Source organism: Hyla sarda, chromosome 2 (genome assembly GCF_029499605.1).
Source record: "Hyla sarda isolate aHylSar1 chromosome 2, aHylSar1.hap1, whole genome shotgun sequence".
Taxonomy (NCBI): domain Eukaryota; kingdom Metazoa; phylum Chordata; class Amphibia; order Anura; family Hylidae; genus Hyla; species Hyla sarda.
Genome location: NC_079190.1, coordinates 410005607 through 410018187, shown reverse-complemented (window position 1 = coordinate 410018187; position 12581 = coordinate 410005607). Strand labels below are relative to the sequence as shown.

The following is a 12581-nucleotide window of genomic DNA, read 5'->3' as shown; positions in this document are numbered from 1 at the left end:
CACCTAGGGTATAGGTGTTAAGACGGTTAATTGCTCAGTTCAAGGTGTTTTTGAGATAGGTGAGCACTTTTCACTCCTCTTTTCTACAAAATAAATCCTGTTCGTTCAGCACTACCTACACAAAATCTTCCCTGTTTATATTGGTATCTTACTGCCAGCCACCAAACAAAACAGCCACCAAAAATGTATTACTCACACAAGTTAAATGTCCCCTTTTTCAGGAAGTACACCTCAGGGCTCCAACCTTTTAATTTACATTGTGTTTCAATACAATTGTCATCACCTTTGTTTGCTCTTAACATAAAATAATTATTTTTGGTATCATCCACAGTGCGAATACACAGATTTACTTCTGCTCACAGCTGATAGATACAATTGTGTATAGGATACACACTTTGAAAAACAGCTCCCCCTTAGGGTATGTTCACACATACTGCACACGCTGAGGATCTGATGGTGCAAACTGAATGATGTGCTCAGCTATTTATTTAAATTAATCGCTTCTCTGACTTTTGGCTAAGATCAAGTGTAGTATCTGTTCTTATCAGGCAGTCCACTGGTAGGAATGGATGGCTACATGGAGGAGCAGCTGTACAGGGGCCACAGGACACACTCAACGGCTGCCCTGATGTGACCTGTTTCCTCCGGGTCTCACCATGAGGCTGGGAGGGTCTAGAGCCGAGATACTTTTTTGCCTCGGGGAGTGGTGACCCTGAAGTGCCAAAACTCACTGGGTGTTATAACTCACTGAGTGAATGCACTGCACCACACACTCTTCACTTTTGGCACTCGCCTTTGGTATCCTGGCCTTCTGGCTAGGATCAGGGAAATGTTTATAGATCCGTCCGGATGACCAGGCAGTATATCTGCACCTATCCACTTACTTTTTTTTTTTGTATTGTAAGAAAAATATGGCACTCTCTATATGGGTTAATGGTGCTTGAATAGGGTCCCAATCCTTTATCAATAGTAGAAAATAAATTTGGCACTCTTTCTGAAGTTTTATTCCGCAATGTAGCAATCTGACCTTCATCAGATATCTGTAATAAATCCATATAAGGTCATAAGAATCTGAACAAAAAAAAGGGAAAACCAAACATGAAAAACTGCATATACGCCAGGGGGGGACGAGGATCAGGAGACAATTTGTAAACAGGACTCATATAGTAATCGGTACAAGGTAAGATATGTAAGGGTGTTAATTATGATCCTGTCTCAATTAAAACCCTTAGGCGTTAACATAGTATCAATGAGGATAGTATGATATATACAGGTAGTATACAAGAAGTATAGCTATATACACATCTGTGTATATTCAGACATTAATAATGGTATAGACTGTCTGTTTAGTACAATAACGAGGAATTGAATGTTAGAATCATTGTTGGGGATCACAACATCAGAAGTTAGGGAAATCTGGCCACAAAAGAAACAATTACAGCAATATAGATATAACTTGTTAGTGATCCCATAGCTTATAAACAGGCAGATGGCATACAGATTGTGAAAATTGTATACATAGGAGACAGACACTTGACTATCCAAGGAGAACCAGCCACAAAAAATCTGTCCCAGGTATATGGACATCATATGGAGGGGGAAGTACAGAGCAAAAGCAAGCAGGTATCTAAGAAAAATCTGTAAGGAAACTCAACAGGGATACGAGTTGTAAGGATTCCTCCTTGGGGATTAGCTCCGGGATCGTCCTGGACACTGCCACGGGACACGTTTCCACTCAATAAACCCGCAGACAATGGTTATTCATGCTAACCTGGCACCTTGCCAGCTTTATTTAGATAGGTTGCAGGTGAAACAAAACATAACTCAGGAACAAACCAAAATCCTAGACCGTCTGGTCACTGACTACACATATCAGCATGCCCTGACTACTATCTGGTGAGCTACCCTCAGCCAGCATAAAACATGTGCCCCTGCAACCTGTTACTCACAGTTCACACCACTTCTTCACTTCTTGGACCGCTCACAGTTCGCTGTGTGTTTCCTCAACAGGGTCCGTGTGTCTCCCCCTACAGCGACATGCTGTTACCCAGGGAGAGCCCCAACTATTCTGTTTCTTTTCCTTTTAAACACACTTTCCCTTCCTGATACCTCATTAATCAGGCCACAGGTGGAGCATTCAGCAGAGTTAGCAAGGGAAATACACCCTTTCCTTACCACACTGCCACATATCCCCCCCCCCCCCCTCTGCTCAGACCACCGGGAAAGAGCACTTGTATTCAAAAGGCAGAGTCCAACTGCCTTTCCTTTTCCTTGAACAACTACGTCCAACAAGTTTTGAGGCACTTGGCTTCCTTCATCAGTAGATTTTATCTGCACCACTTCAATGGTGCACCCTTCTTTCATTTGCACTTTCATCAGCCTCCAAGCACAAGACTTTTGGTCATCTTTGACAAATTCCTTGTAAAAAGCTCCCTTCATGTCACACCTTTCCAACACCAGGTTCTTCATCTTGGTCTGTGCAGTGCTCTGGACACTAGGTGCGGACAAGGCAGATGCTCCAGGCCATTGTCTTCTTCTGTCACTGGTATGACCATCGCCCGAACTTTTGCAGGACTTCTAAGACATCCTCTACAATTTCAGGAGGCTTCCCTTTAATGCACCTGTCCATCTTCTCCTTGAGACGGACTCTTCTCCAAATTCTACTTCTGCGGACTTTCTTCCAGTGTTTTCTGGAACTAATCCAGTGCCTCTCAGGGTTTCTACCAGGACCCAGTCTTCTATAACAGTGACCTCTTTTTAAGGACTCTGCTTTCTTATTAGCCCTTTCTTTAGGGACACCGACCTTCACAGGCTCATTTTTAGGCTGAGAACTCTTGGCTCCTTTAGCCAGTTTTTCACCTGCACCTTCAGATGTGTCACTGACTTTACTTGCAGCTTCTGCAGTTATCTCTGGTTTAACTTCTACCTCAGAGAACTTCTCTGCCTCAGAATTTTCACCATGCAATGTCAATATCTCTGCAGCTTCAGAGGACTTCCCATATGGTTTCACCTCAGTCTCAGCTTCAGAGGACCTTTCATATGGCTTCTTCTCATAGTCTTCAGACTCTACTGTTCCTTGCGTCCATTGTTCAGACTCCGCGTTTTTTAGAGAAAGCATCCCTGTCTCCAGTAGCTTTTGCCCCACAAGCAGTTTTTCTTCTTTTACATGGACAGCTGTGGCTTTGGCCTCAGTTTCCATCTGAGACACTTTTAACCTCTCGTTAGCCAGTTCTACTATAGCTTGGTCACGGCTTTCTTTTAGGACCTTCATGTCCCCTTCCAGCTTTAAACATTTCTGCTGCTCACTCTTGAGCTTAGCAGAGTTCTTCTTCTCACTTTCCAGCAATTCTGTCAAGTTTTTGACAGTATCCTCCAGAGACAGCAGTTGTTCTCTCATCTGCTCATTATCTTTATTCAGTTGCGCCATCTTGGACACTTTCTGCTCATAGATTTTTAGCTGAGCCTCTTGTTCAGAGAGCTGAGTACCCAGTGAATCCAAGGCAGCTGCGCAAGACTTAATGTGCATTTCGTTCTGCGCCTCCAGGCTCTGCACCTTGTGAGCCATTACCACTTTCTCTTTCTCCAGCTCTTCCATGACTACCAACCTAGCCTTGTGATCACTTTGTAGAGCCAGATATGCCCCACACAGGACATTCACTTCTTCATCCTTGAATGAAATCTGCTTGGCCAGAATCTCCAATTCTCTCTCCTTGCTGGTCATAAGACACTGGGAGCGGGACAGTTCATCCTGCAGAGCCGCAAACTCACTTTTGTGGCGCTCCATATCTTTCTGCACCTGAAGCGTCGCTTCCTGCTCTTCATTCAAGTCTGCAAGCATTTTTTTCTTTCTCCTCTGTCAGGTGATGAACCACTTCTTCCTTTTGAGACAATTTAGCAGAAACCATCTGTAAGGTTTCTTCAAGGTACTGGATCTGCTCCCTTTTTTACCAAGACCAGCGTGTTTTTTCCGAGATCTCTTACTTACAGTGGTCTCCTTACTCTCGCTGCTGGACCTTGAGACATTCTCTTGTCCTCTGACAGTCACCTGTCCTTGGCCGGTCTCTTCCTTCAAGCCAACTCGTTCAGACTCTTCTCCACCTTTAGGAGTAGTCTCCCCCTTTTCAAGGGTCTTGGCAACTTGGGCTTCAGGGTAGTTCCTGGACAGTCTCTCTGGACTATCTCTCTGCTCACTGGCAGACTTCTCTTTCACTTCAACACTGTCTCTCTGCTGCCCAGCAGAAAGGTCTAGGGCTCCTGGGTCTGCAACAACATCTGGTCCAGTGGTTCGAACTTCCTGGTCACGATCCATCTCTGGTCCAGATGTCACATCTCATTCACTCAGGACTCTGTCTGTGACAGTAAGCCCAGCACCCAGCTCCACATGTACTCTCTTCAGTACTTCTGCATTTTCCACAGACATCTCTGTAGCTTCTTTTCCAGTCACCTCTTCCAGATGACCGCGCAATTTCAACCCCACTTTTGGCTCATCTTTATTCACAAGGTTCAGCATAGCTTCCTCTTTTCCAGTCTCATTCACTTCTTCCAGGTGACAGCGCAACTCTAGCCCCACCTTGGGCTCATCTTCAGCTAGCGGATGGAACCCATGTTCCTGTACCTGATCCGTTTCTGGTTTCACTGAAGATTCTCTTTCAGTCAGAGGCACACTTGTCACTTGAGTCGCTGGATCCTCTTGGACTTGACTCACGGTCTGGTCTTCAGCTCCCCCAGCAGTCTGGCAGACCCCTATCTGACCTAAATCTAGTGACTGCTGACACTCCCAGTCCTCAGCCTCTGCTGAGTAACTCTCCACTAGTGTGTGGTGCAAGTCAAGAGTTGTGGGCCCATCAGGTGTACCTGCTCTAGTCACCTGACAGTCTTCCCATAATTGCTGAAAAAATGGAAAATCCGTCCCCAGTACTACATCATACTCCAAGGAGGGCTCTATTGCAACCTTGTGACCTATAGTACCATAGGGAGTAGAAATACAGACATTAACCGTTTTATATCCCCAAATACCAGCCTGCATAGACACTATAGCGGGGTCTGGCTTTCTGCTGCTGGACTTTACCAGACTTATTACACATCTAGGGTCTAACAAAACCATCATCTTTTTACCTTCTATTTTCGGCTCACACAGGTTTTCTTTTGTCCTGTCAGAGGTGGCAGCAGTACTCTTTACATCTGAACACAACATAAGTTTTTCAACTAAAACATTATCAGATTGCACATGTTCAAAATTTACAAGACAGTTCATAGCACTAGGACTTAACTCAGGCAAGTGTGTTTTGTTACATTTTCTCCCAGTCCTGCATTCAACATTTTCTGTTCACCAGATTTTTTCAATCCGATCTGCACAGTGTGAACAGTCTCATCAATCTTCATGAGGGGTTCCCCACCCTCACATGATTTTGCAACTGGACATAGGTTGGTACCACCTTGAACACTATTCACACAGTCAACTAGGGAAACACCACCCTCCGACTCAGCATTTTTATGCACAGTCCCATCATTTTTATGCACAGTCTCATAGTCTCTAAACATGGCCCCATAACCCCTGGAACAGTCTTACCAGAATCTCTTGCCGTCCAGTCAGTTAAGTGCTGGTGCTGGACACCTCTCACCAGCTTCTCTGCTGCAGAACATCGCTTCACTTGCTCTTTAAGTAGCTCTGCAACTTTAGATCCAGCATCACTGTTAGGCTGCAGTGCACTCTGTAGTGTTGCAGCTTGGCTTACTCCCACTTGAGTCAGGATCTCTGTCTTGACTTTCTCATAGTCCCGTAAGATCTTTGGATCCAGTTCACAATGAACTTTTTGGGCCTCCACTCCAATGAATCCAAACACCAAGTTTCCCCAGTGTGTCTTGGGCCATGCCTCATGCATAGCAATCCTTTCAAACTCTGCAAAGGTTGCTTCCTCTTGCGCTGCAGCTGTCTGCAACACCACACTTATCAGGACATCCATCTTGCAACACAGCACAGTCCTCTGCCAAAATGTCAGCCGCTTGGCAACAAAAATTTTCGTTGCCCCTAGCAACGCCTTTATACACAGTTTCAAAACTTAATTTGCACTCTGCAGGTGGCCTGTCCACCTGTCTCCTTACTTGAGAAAGAGCGCCCACTCACTTGATGCGATCTGTTGGCCCTAGCAACAATTTCACTGCAACTCAACCATTGGTTGCTCCTAGCAACGTGTTTGCCCGCATCCGACACCAATTGTAAGGATTCCTCCTTGGGGATTAGCTCTGGGATCGTCCTGGACACTGCCACGGGACACGTTTCCACTCAATAAACCCGGTCTGCCTGGTGGTTTATGTAAATTTTTATGTATTTTAGGTAAGGTGTAAAGTACTGGGGTAATGGGATTGTTGTTAATGAGAAAATCTTTCGTTTTCAGATCTATGGTGCTGGATTCTAGAAATCTGTTGACAGTAGTAATGATTTTTTCTGTGATATGATTAATGGGGTCTCTATCCAATTTCCTATATACATTATGGTCTGATAGCTACGTCATAATTTCTTGAATGTAGTCTTGTTTATCCTGAATGACTATGGCTCCACCCTTGTCAGCAGGTTTAATGATGATTGTATTGTCATTGCATAAAGATAGTAGTGTTCTGGAGTCTGTGGTACTAAGATTATTATGAAAGTGGAGGTGGCCTTTATCAATGTCCTTCCTAATGTTGGTAACGTCCTGATTGACAAGATTGATGAAAGTTTCTAAAGTCGGGGAACCTCTAGGTGGTGTAAATCTACTGGGCACTTTCAGACCAAGGTCATTAAGATTAATGGGACATGACTCAGATTGTTTGTCTTGGAATGTGTGTGTGTCAAAGAATGCTTTGAGACGAATGTTCCTGAAAAATGTCTGCAGGTCAAGATCCAACTGAAAAAGATCATAGTGATGGGACGGACAAAAGGATAATCCCTTTTGAAGAATGTTAATTTCAGTTGGATCGAGACTGCGGGAGGAAATATTTACAACAAGGGGGGGTGTGGCTGGTATCTCCTTACCTGGGATCTGGTTGTCAGTGTGGCCCTGTTGATGTCACCTCCATTGGCCCCCCGCCTTGTCTTCTTCGTCTGTTGCGTCTTTGTCCTAAAAAACGACCCCGGGTTTGGGAAGAGTAATTCCTTTCGGAACCTGAAGAGGCTGAGTCCTGTGACATGGGTCTGGTACCATGTTGGTCGGATTGATTGTAATATGGATCTTGCCATCTGTGGACACGTTTGTTAAGGTAATCTTCTGTGTCCCTCACAAACTTTTCCTTTTCTTTCTTTGTGATTCTTTGCGGTGAATAGATAGTGAGGTATTAATCTTGTCTTTGAGGGTAATTAACTCTTCCTGGTTGAGTCCGTCTGACAGTTGAGTTTCAATTGAAGTGATCTTGGTGTTGAGAGATTAAATTTATTTTTGTAAAAATTGTACTGTAAGTGTAATGATGTCAAAAGAGCATTTATTCAGAATTCTTTCAAAGATATCACAGTACTCTATGTTGTCATGGAAGATCGTAGGGCGAAGGCGAACTCTCAGGCCTCGTGGTATCCGTTGAACCCGAAGGTATTCCGTCAATGTGGCACAGTGGAGTTCTAGATTCGTAAGATGTCTGGTTTCTCGTTCGAAGTCACGTGTTCTGTATTCATATGCAGGTACTGATAAGAAGTCGCTCGATACTGTGGTCCTGGATACTATGTCTGCTGCATCTTCGGCGCTGAAGAAGAAGGTATTGCTGGTCATACCTCAAGAGGTGCCCATATAGGGAATAATAAATTGTAAGAAAAATATGGCACTCTCTATATGGGTTAATGGTGCTCGAATAGGGTCCCAATCCTTTATCAATAGTAGAAAATAAATTTGGCACTCTTAATTCAGATATTGAAGTTTTATTCTGCAATATAGCAATCTGACAGAATACATATGATGTTTCAGTCCAAGTAGAGGACCTTCATCAGATATCTGTAATAAATCAATATAAGGTCATAAGAATCTGAACAAAAAAAAGGGATAACAAAACATGAAAAACTGCATATATGCCAGGGAGGGACGAGGATCAGGAGACAATTTGTAAACAGGACTCATAGGATATAGTAATCGGTACAAGGTAAGATATGTAAGGGTGTTAATTATTATCCTGTCTCAATTAGAACCCTTAGGCGTTAACATAGTATCAATGAGGATAGTATGATATATACAGGTAGTATACAAGAAATATAGCTATATACACATCTGTGTATATTCAGACATTAATAATGGTATAGACTGTCTGTTTAGTACAATAACGAGCAATTGAATGTTAGAATCATTGTTGGGGATCACAACATCAGAAGTTAGGGAAATCTGGCCACAAAAGAAACAATTACAGCAATATAGATATAACTTGTTAGTGATCCCATAGCTTATAAACAGGCAGATGGCATACAGATTGTGAAAATTGTATACATAGGAGACAGACACTTGACTATCCAAGGAGAACCAGCCACAAAAATTCTGTCCCAGGTATATGGACATCATATGGAGGGGGAAGTACAGAGCAAAAGCACACAGGTATCTAAGAAAAATCTGTAAGGAAACTCAACAGGGATACGAGTATATAGTAACAATGCATAGTACTCACCTATAGATTGCTGCGAAGGCAGGTGTAGTATGGCCTATAGCCAGGTAGAAGAGAGAGTCGGTGCTTGCGATACAACGATCGCGTGGTGTGAGTAGGAAGATGTATGTCACTGTGCCACTTTTACGTGTTTGTTTGTACACAGGATTTGTCAGGATGTGGTAGCCCTTCTGGATGTCCCTACTGGAGGTCTAGGGGAGGTGTGTGTGGCCATCAGGTTCATCACCTCCCTGCAAACCCTGGGCATCTTGGCTCGAGATGCCATCATTATATGGCTCCTTGGCTGATACCCTGGTTAACGCCTAGGTTGAAGCCAGGTGCATTTTTGGCCCCTTAGTAGCTTTGGCAAAAAAGGGCATCGAACCCAGATCCTTGCAGGTGCCTTTTGGCCTGGAGGTGAAGGGTAGGTTTGCTCAGGGGCCTCTCTCCTGTTGGAGAACGGCTTAGCGATAGACCGCATGCTTTGTGCACATCTTTTTTTAGTGTGACACGTTTGCACTTTTTCTTGCACTTTGGGTGATAGAGAGCACTTGCCTAGGCTCTTAAAACGAAAAAAAAAATATTAATATTAATTTACATTAAAATTTTTTTTAAAATGTCTAAGGTGGTGTAAGGCACAAAAAAGATACACAAAAAAAGATGCATCAAGGTAAGGAGGCTATAAAAATACTGTTATGATTGTTACTTCTAAGTGTTCTAGAAATTATAGAGTTACAGATTCCACACTATGCAGACATGTAGATCTGTTAGGGGGCTTCTTTTTTTAAACCAATTTATACCATAATTGGATTAAAAAAGAAAAGTAGCATCTGTTTTTATATTATTTAATTCATTATGATCCACACCTGGTTATGACTTGAAAGCTGTAGCAAAAACTGTACAGTATAAGAGCACCCTTTATGGGGCTTATGGACCTCAATAGAATGATGCTTTATTTTTCAGAGCACACAGCTTAGGGGAAACTCTGGTTGTTATCTTCAGTTTATAATGAAAAAAGATCCATATGGCTAAGAAATCACCCCCTACCCATTGTTGTGTTTTTTTATACCCAATACTCATTATTTTTCTCAATTGTCTTTTACTGGGTCCACCCCGTTAATGCCCTCTGGAGTTTTTAAGGCCATCTAGGACAGAAGTACAAAGAATTGTGACAGTATTTATTTTTTCATCAGTGAAATGTAGGCTATTTTTTTAATCATTAGTCATTTCATATTTCTTTTCAGCTATCCAGAGACATTTACAGCCGTAAATGTTGGCACCCCTGAAATTTTTCTAGAAAATGAAGTATTTCACACAGAAAAAGATTGCAGTAACAGATGTTTTGCTATACACTTTTATTCCCTTTGTGTGCATTGGAACTAAACCAAAAAAGGGAGGGAAAAAAGCTAATTGGACAGAATGTCACACCAAACACCAAAAATGGTCTGGACAAAATTATTGGCACCCTTTAAAAATTGTGGAAAAATAAGATTGTTTCATGCATGTGATGCTCCTTTAAACTCACTTGGGGCAAATAACAGGTGTGGGCAATATATAAATCACACCTGAAAGCAGATAAAAAGGAGAGAAGTTCACTTAGTCTTTGCATTGTGTGCCTGTGTGTACCACACTAAGCATGGACAACAGAAAGAGGAGAAGAGAACTGTCTGAGGACTTGAGAAACAAAATTGTGGAGAAATATCAACAATCTCAAGGTTACAAGTCCATTTCCAGAGATATAGATTTGCCTGTGTCCACAGTGTGCAACATTATCAAGAAGTTTGCAACCCATGGCACTGTAGCTAATCTCCCTGGGAATGGACAGAAGAGAAAAATTGATGAATGGTGGATAAGCAGCCCCAAAGAAGTTCCAAAGATATTCAAGCTGTCCTGCAGGCTCAGGGAACATCAGTGTCAGCACAAACTATCTGTTGACATTTAATGAAACACTATGGCAGGAGACCCAGGAGGACCCCACTGCTGACACAGAGACATAAAAAAGCAAGACTACATTTTGCCAAAATGAACTTGAGTAAGCCAAAATCCTTCTGGGAAAAGGTCTAGTGGACAGATGAGAACAAGATAGAGCTTTTTGGGAAAGCACATTATTCTACTGTTTACCGAAAACGGAATGAGGCCTACAAAGAAAATAGCACAGTACCTACAGTGAAATATGGTGGAGGTTCAATTATGTTTTGGGGTTGTTTTGCTGGCTCTGGCACTGGGTGCCTTGAATGTGTGCAAGGCATCATGAAATCTGAGGATTACCAATGGATTTTGGGTCGCACTGTTCAGCCCAATGTCAGAAAGCTGGGTTTGCATCCAAGATCTTGGGTCTTCCAGCAGGACAATGACCCCAAACATACGCCAAAAAGCCCCCAGAAATGGATGGCAGCAAAGCGCTGGAGAGTTCTGAAGTGGCCACCAATGAGTCATGATCTAAATCCCATTGAACACTTGTGGAGAGATCTTAAAATTGCTGTTGAGAAAAGGCGCCTTCCAATAAGAGAGACCTGGAGCAGTTTGCAAAAGAAGAGTGGTCCAACATTCCAGCTAAGAGGAGTAAGAAGCTTATTGATGGCAATAGGAAGCGACTGATTTCAGTTATTTCTTCCAAAGGGTGTGCAACCAAATATTAAGTTAAGGGTGCCAATAATTTTTTCCAGACCATTTTTGGAGTTTGGTGTGACATTATGTCCAATTTGTTTTATTTCCTCCCTTTTTTGGTTCAGTTCCAATACACACAAAGGGAATAAACATGTGTATAGCAAAACATGTTACTGCATTCCTGTGAGAAATATTTCATTTTCTTGAAAAATGTCAGGGGTGCCAACATTTACATCCATGACTGTATAGACTTCAGGAGTTTGCCCATAGAGGTGTTTGACAAATTGGTAGACGTCCTGGGCTAGCACCGGCAAGATATAGATTTGTGGGTGCTGTTTATCACTTTATGCTGACCTTCTCCTGGCATATAATTAACTTTTTTCATGGTTTTGCCTTTTTGACCCTCTTTAGTATCGTATTAAATGAAGGTAGGTATGGTCAATTTAAATCTATATGCTTTCAGATACCGTATTTATCGGCGTATAACACAAATTTTTTAGGCTAAAATTTTTTGCCTAATTCTATCTGCGTGTTATACGCCGATAAGCCGCTGCAGTTCAATGATTTAAAGTGGGCGCTTTAAATCAATGAACTGCAGCGGCTTTTGCAGGTGCAGAGACCTGCCGTCACTGCCGGCTTCTCTGCCCCTTCCTGTCCTGGGGTCTAGAGCCCTGTTGCCACCACTTCTCTCCCCCTGCTATCGGTGCCGCTGCCCCTTCTCTCCCCCTGGTTATCAGTGCCGCTGCCCCATTGCCGGCGCCGATAGCCAGGGGGAGAGAAGCGGCACCTTCAATGGGGCAGCGGCGCCGACAGACAGGGGGAGAGAAGGGGCAGCGGCGCCGACAGACAGGGGGAGAGAAGGGGCAGCGGCACCCATTGCCGGCACCGCTGCCCCGTTGCCTCCCCCATCCCCGGTTGTATAATTACCTGTTGCCGGGGTCGGGTCCGCGCTGCTTCTGGCCTCCGGTGTGCGTCCCCTGCGTCGTTGCCATGCGCTGAGAGACGCAATGACGACGCAGGGGACGCACACCAGAGGCCTGAGGCAGCACAGACCCGACCCCGGCAACAGGTAATTATACAACCGGGATGGGGGAGGCAACGGGGCAGCGGTGCCGTCAATGGGTGCCGCTGCCCCTTCTCTCCCCCTGGCTATCGGCGCCGCTGCCCCATTGCTGGCGCCGCTTCTCTCCCCCTAGCTATCGGCGCTGGCAATGGGGCAGTGGCACCGATAGCCAGGGGGAGAGAAGGGGCAGCGGCAATGATAGCAGGTGGAGAGAAGCGGCGGCAGCAGGGCTCTAGACCCCAGGAAAGGCAGGGGGAGAGAAGCCGGCAGCGACGGCCTCTCTCCCCCTGCCTTTCCTGGGGGCTTCTGCGGGGTCAGAAAC

At 44.1% G+C, this 12581-nt stretch overlaps 1 non-coding gene across 1 annotated transcript; it reads left to right on the top strand.

Moving 5' to 3' along the window:
• Positions 1 to 496: 496 nt before the first annotated feature.
• LOC130359912 (U2 spliceosomal RNA) lies at positions 497 to 678 on the top strand. Its single transcript, XR_008890500.1, has one exon. It is a non-coding gene; the product is annotated as a U2 spliceosomal RNA (small nuclear RNA).
• Positions 679 to 12581: the final 11903 nt, after the last annotated feature.